General features: G+C 40.9%; 1 pseudogene; it reads left to right on the forward strand.

Moving 5' to 3' along the window:
* The first annotated feature begins 868 nt into the window (after positions 1–868).
* On the forward strand, positions 869–4,364 carry LOC143401901 (kelch domain-containing protein 3 pseudogene; annotated as a pseudogene).
* Positions 4,365–7,216: the final 2,852 nt, after the last annotated feature.

Genomic DNA, 7,216 nt, shown 5'->3' on the forward strand with positions numbered 1-7,216 from the left:
GCCATCATCTCACAACCCTCCTAAATTCTAATGATTCTTAAATTTGTTCTTTTAATGTTGTCCCATAGTTCTTGTATATTCTGATCATAGTTACTTATTTTCTTTTTTTAAATGCTGTCTGAATGTTCAAGGCTGGCCACTTTGCATTCCAGTTCTGAGATTCTGTCTTCAGCATGGTCTACTCTATTAGAGACTTCAAACTGAACATTTTATTTGATTTATTATATCTTTCATTTCCAAGTTTTCTGTTTGGTTCTTTTTAAATATTTCTATGTCTTTATCGAATTTCTCATTCGTATCCTGTACAAAATTCCTTAATTCATTCCGTTGTTTTTCTGTATTCTCTTGGAATTTAATGATCATTTTTACAATGATTTTTTTTAATTTCCTTATCTGATATTTCATCCACTTCAGTATCTTTGGGGTCAGTTGCTGGTAAATTATGAACTTTAGAAGGTGTCATGTTACCTTGTTTTTTATACTTCTTGTATTTTTGTGTTGCATTTTATGTATCTGTTGGGAGATATTTCTCTTCTACTCTTTTTAGGGCACAGTCTTTGCTTGCCAAAGTGTTGTCCTAGAGTTATCTGGATTGAGACCCTCCTTATAAATGTGGTATCCACAGCCTCTGTGTTAATCTGTGTTTGCTTAGCAGTGGATGTCTATAGATAGGTGGGACCTGGGTCCCTCCCTTATCTGTCACTACTTGGAGGCTGATTATTACTTTGGGGTTTTGTCTCCTCTATTCTTTGTATTAAAGTATAGCTGAAACCCCCCCTCCCCCCCCCCGCCCTGGCAGGTAGCAAAGGCAGCAGGCTGTGCTGGGGAGTGGGGATGGGGCATGTTGCTGTAACCAGTGACCCAGGGAATGTTACGGTGGACAGTGCATCTGGAGGGTGGGCCCTGCAGGGTGAACCATGCTGCAGTGGCTGTTGGGCATCGGGTGTACTCCCTCGGGGGTTACTGCTCTGGTGAAGACTAGGAGACACTGTGTTAGATAGATGTGCACATTTTCAATGCAGTGTCTTTGCGTTGGACAAAGCTGCCTCCAGTGAGGCCTGCCATCTGTGGGCAAGCTCCTGTGGTACCTATGCGGTATGGACACTCAACTGTTCTCATCGATGACACAGTCTTCCTTTGGGGCCTGCAATGTGCTCTATGCCTTTGATGTCAATACTCACAAATGGTCCACACCCCGAGTGTCAGGAACGGTTCTTAGTGCCCGGGATGGACATTCAGCTTGTGTCCTGGGCAAGATCATGTATATTTGGGGGGGGCTACGAGCAGTTGGCAGACTGCTTTTCCAATGACATTCATAAGCTGGATACCAGCACCATGACATGGACCCTTGTTTGTACAAAGGGCAATCCTGCACGCTGGAGGGACTTCCACCCAGCCACAATGCTGGGCAATCACATGTATGTCTTTGGAGGCCGTGCTGACTGCTTTGGGCCGTTCCATTCTAACAATGAGATTTACTGCAACCGTATTCGCGTCTTTGACACCAGAACAGAGGCCTGGATGGACTGCCCACCCCCTCCAGTGCTGCCTGAGGGACACCGGAGCCACTCAGCCTTTGGCTACAATGGAGAGCTGTACATCTTTGGTGGCTATAATGCAAGGCTGAACCTGCACTTCCATGATCTCTGAAAGTTTAACCCTGTATCTTTTACCTGGAAAAAAATTGAACCGAAGGGGAAAGGGCCATGTCCCCGCCGGTGCCAGTGCTGCTGCATGGTTGGTGACAAGATTGTCCTCTTTGGGGGTACCAGCCGTTCTCCCAAAGAAGGCCTGGGAGATGAATTTGACCTCATAGATCACTCTGATTTACACATTTTGGACTTTAGCCCTAGTCTGAAGACTCTGTGCAAACTCGCGGTGATTCAGTATAATCTGGACCAGTCCTGTTTGCCCCATGACATCAGGTGGGAGCTGAATGCCATGACCACCAACAGCAATATCAGTCGCCCCATTTGTCTCCTCCCACGGGTAGGAGGAAGTTTCTACCTTCTGCCGCCTTCCCTGCTGAGCCTGCTGTTGTCTTCACTGACCCTTCCCATCTCACCTGCCTGCCCCTTTGGACCCTGGACTCAGTATACCTCCATGTGGAGTTGTTGGACTAGAGGTGTTTTGTGCTGTGAATTCAGTGGGGGAGCTCTAGTGGGGAGGGCCAGTTCCCTGCCCCCCCCCCCTTGGGCCAAGGGCCCCTTCCCCTTGATGCTCTGTTCCTGTCCACCTCCCTCCAACTGCTCCTGGGCCTCTGCCCTGCCCCAGGCCAGCCAGGTAGCTAGGCTCTGCTGGGAAGAGAAGGGAATGGGGAGAAGGAGAACCAAGCAGGTGTGAGCCTCAGGAGCTTCCCTCTCCTCCATGCCCAACCCCTCCCCCGTGCTTGAGCCTTGAGCATTGACTGGGAACTGAGAGGAATTGCAGCTGTTGGCTTGAAACCTCCTTCTCCCCAACGTGGGGAGACAGGGACCAGTAGATAATCCCACTCTTCCCTGAGCTACTGCTGTACCCTGAATGTCAGCCAGCTCGGATTTTATAAAAATGAATTAAAACCTCTCCCCCTCCAAAAAAAAGAAAAGTATAGCTGAAGATCGAAGGTCATTAATTTGTGTGTGAGATAATGTATGCTGTCTTTTGGTTAAGTTTAGTTCAACAACAGAATCGCTAACCTGTGAACTTGTAGTATCCCTGTAGGTTCCCAACACCTCACAAAATAGGGCAAAACAAACAATAACAACAATCAATGCAAACAATATATGGCATTAAAATAAATACCCAGTTTCCACTATGACTGTTACCACCAAAACCAAAAAAACAAAAATAGGAAGATCAAGGTCAGCTCTTGTCAACAGTAAAAACAATAACCATGACCTAAATCTGGCTTTAAAGCAAACAGCAAGTAACAACTTCGTCAGCCCACAGCAGTAATAATTTCTTCAGCATTAAAGATAGGGGCAAGAGTTATACAAATCAATTCTAAAATATGGTAAAATGCAGTTAGTTAAGAGAAAAGAAAATGTGCTAAGAAGGTAGGAGAGTTTACAGTTTCAAAAAGTGAACAGAGAATGCAGAAGAGATGTAGCAGATGATGGTTATAAGGAAGGAAGAAATAATTAGGAGAAACAAGTACAGGGAGAGAGAAAGTGAGAACAAACTAATTTGGTGTTAGCAGGAGAAGAAAAGAGAGAAGAGAAACAAAGAAAACAAACAAATGAAAACAAAACAAAAACATACAAGCCAAAAAACTCCAACCCTAAAAAGATAAGGTAAGGAAAAATAAGTACACTTAAAAATTATAAAAATGAAGAAAAAAAGTAACATATACGTGTTTGTGTGTATGTGTGTGTGTGTGTGTATGTGTCCCTGAATAAATCAGCACATCAAGAACACACACACACAAAGGAAAAAAAAAGGTTCATAATGAAAAATGACAAAATCGTCTCCACAAAGATGGTGAAAATAGTCAACAAGAATGGGTGGTCATTATCTATACCCAACTGTCCTTCTTTCCATTTCTTCTTGAGCTATGTACTAAGAATAAGAGCAAGGGCTGAGGGTTATTAACCCCTTTCTCTTTTTAGGTTGCTCTCTTAACTGCCAGTTTCAGTGACCTGAGCCTGAAGCTGGTTGAAATAATCCTCAGCTTCCCTGTCCACCAGTATGAAGTAGGATGGGGTGGCATGCACTGTCAGTTGGGATTTTGTCCTCACAGACCACATTGGTGCACTCCCAGGGTAGAGCTGCTGGAGAGTTTCTGTGAAAGTTCCCTCGGGTGGGGCTTAGGTCTAATCAGGCCTCAGGGCTCTGTTGAGTGGCGTCTGCTCTGGAGAAATTAGAGAGATATATTGTGAGGGCCTGGCAGTTGTCAACCTTTGTTGGGAGTCTGGAGCTCAAAAGCCTCCCAAGAATTCTACTAGTGGTGCAGGAAAGCCAATTCTTCACAGACTCCACTGCCCAGGAACCCAGCCTTGCCAGACTTAGTCCCCAAGTGTATTCACTCCCACCTGTTCATATTCCCAACCCACTTCAGCTGGTCATGTGAGCCACCAGACTCAAAGGAGAGGTCAGTTGGGCTCCCCTTTACCTTTCTGATTTGAATTCCCTTGGGTACATTCTTCTCTGTGTCTGTTTCACTCACATTCTTCTAGGTACACCCTAGATCACACAGCAGGCACTTGCTGGAACAGCTGGGCAGCATTTGCTGTGATCTCCCAGCTCCACAGCAGCCACTGCAGAATGGCCACCTCAAAATGGCTCTGCCTCAGCTCTCCCAGGTCATCTGGGAAGTAGAGAGCGCTGTTCAAGCACTAGTGCACAGTGCAGCCTCTGAAGCAGCTAAGTTCTGGCCTCTTTTCTGATCTCAGGTTTTTCTATATCACATCTGTATTTCTTTCTATGCTCTCTCTCTCTCTCTGTGGTAAATCAGCGCTGCTATAGCTGCCTCTGCTATAACTGGCTCAGCTTCAGGGTACTCTTTAATTCTTTATTTAATATACCCAATACAGTATTCCTGCTGCTTGAATCTTGAGCCACAAAGCAACTAGCAGTCTTCCTCTAAACTACCTTCTTGAATCCCCTAAGTATCTTTTTTTTTAGTTGTAGCTGAACACAATACCTTTATTTTATTTTTTTAATATTTTTTAGTTGTACACAATACCTTTATTTTGCATATTTATTTTTATGTGGTACTGAGGATCGAACCCAGGGCCTCCCGCATGCTAGGCAAGTGCTCTACCACTGAGTCACAATCCCAGCCTCCCTAAATGTCTTTTTGAATGCTTTTTGTGATTGTAAGAAAAATTCCCTAAAGTGACTTAAACAGATTTTAATGTACAGAAATATCTACTTACCAAATTATATCAACACAGAACACAAAATCACACATAAACACATTGATACATGGTAATGATAACTTCATTTTGCCATTATTTCTTCTAGAATTATAAATAATATCAATACTCTAACTTGAGGTAATTTGGAAATTTTCCCCAGTAAACATTATTATTCTGTTTTAGATTTCTGTTTTGTTTACTTTCATGTTTGTATCAGTCAGGAAACAGAAAGCACATCAGCAATTTGAATGGGGCAATATGATACAAAGAATTGTTAATTCATATGTATTAGTTATCTGTTGCCATATGACAAATCATCTCAAGATTTAGCAGCCTACAGTAACAAACATTTTTCAACCTTATACTTTCTATCAGAATCTAAGAGCAGTTAAACTGGATGGTTCTGGCTCAGAGTCTCTTCTGAGTTTGTTATACATTTGTTAAATTGGTTCAAGAAAATGCAAACCCATATAATCTAAAGAAGAGACAAGTGGTCAGTGGTTTCTACCTAGTTCCACTATAGCTAAGCCAAATACATAACAGCTATGTTAAGCCCCAATTCCCCAAATGTGATTTTCTTGCTGTAGACAGTCCTGAAGGAAGCGAAGTTGAATTGAGGACTCAACTCCTATCACTTTTTCCTCAAACAGCAACCCATCTAGGGGCTGGGCCTTTCCAGGCCCCACTGGATTCTAATGAGCACACTGATGTCCACAAAAGAAAATGAGAATTTTGTGAAAGTGATAGCATCCTTTAACTTCCAAAGTGAATGATATAAAGTAAGATAGGAAATTATGAACAGCGTCAAAGATTCGGTGCATGGGTGATCAATTACAATGGCCATGCAGCAAGGTCCTATTGATTTACTGCTTGGATTGAAAAGCATTATTTAACCAGAGTGTCAAAATCAACAGCATACTTTTGTATTGCCTGTGAGAAATACTAAGAGCCCGAATCAAAATCTAAAGAAAGCACAGAGGGAAAGTTATCATTCTAGATTTTCTGGCAAAAGAATCTAGTTTTTAATTCCAGGACCAATCTACATAATATTAGGGGGCCCCAGACCAGGTGGCAGGACTGAAGAGAAAGTGACTTCAATTATATCACAAAGAAAAGGAGCTGAAAAGGATGAATTATACTTAGCAAGTCATTTCTGTTAACAAAGTCCTTTTTGGAAGAATCAATATTCTCAAGAAAGAACTTTGCCAAAGAAAAGGCCATGTCAGAGTCATCCGTGAGTTTCCCTCTTGTTTTGTATTCATGTTACAGGTGATTTAGAATAAAACTTCTCCAATTATATGCAAGTTCAGCCCTATGGCAGAGAACCAAAATCATACATTGAAAATTGACTCAGTCAACCTTTTGTGCCAATTACCGAAGACTACTTAAATTTTAAAAAGCATTGTTAACCCTCAATGATCTTCTGTTAGTCCAGGCTTCCATGAAGATGTGGATTCTAACATTCGAGGGGTAAACAGAATGAGTTTATAAAAGAAAAGAAAAAAAAAGGAGATGAGACCCACATGCTAGACATCAATTAGGAAGGATAGGAAAAGAATAATATGGCCAAGGATTTGGGGAGTCAGCTAACATGGTCTTTTTTGTTGTGTGTTCACAAAGCACAGAATGGGGATGAAAACAGGGTGTGAACGTGTATTCTAGTGTTTAAATATGTTCAAGTTGCACAAACCCCTCATTTAAGGAATATACCAAGGGGAAAAATAACTTCAAAGTGTCTGGGAAATGGTGGGAGTTTCACAGGATAAAGGGGTATGTTTGCTTCTTATTCTCTTTTTCTCTTTTTTAAGATATAAGGAAAATATAGTTGGAGGAAAAAAGAAAAGTTTTCTTTCCTTAATATTCTATTTTTTTATTCTGAGAAAGACAAATAGTGGTAAATTGAGGATTAATAATTTTGATTATGACAAAAATTGATTTTATTAAATCTTTCAAGTCACTGATATACAGCTAGTACAGTTGCTAATAGTAGTTAGCAACAAAGAAGTATCACAAAAATTCATTTGCCTACTACATTTATCACAATAAACTTTCAGGGATAGTTAAAGAGAACTGCATAATTTATACTTACTTTGTATATTTAAGGAAGATAACCACATAGTACAAATAGAGATATAATGCCCTTTAAGGCAAAAAACAATCTGGCAAGATTTTAAAAAGACCTAGCATATTTTTTTTACATATACATGAATCACTGAATTATAATTTAGTAGTTACATATTTAAATTTAACTTCAATAGTAATACATGTTGTATATTTAAGATCAATAATAATAACTAAAAATCTATTAAGTGTTTAGTATGTGTTAGACCTTTCACAAATTAATTCATTTAACTTCTCATAATAATCCCGAGAGGTAG

Source organism: Callospermophilus lateralis, chromosome 6 (genome assembly GCF_048772815.1).
Source record: "Callospermophilus lateralis isolate mCalLat2 chromosome 6, mCalLat2.hap1, whole genome shotgun sequence".
In the NCBI taxonomy this organism is placed as follows: domain Eukaryota; kingdom Metazoa; phylum Chordata; class Mammalia; order Rodentia; family Sciuridae; genus Callospermophilus; species Callospermophilus lateralis.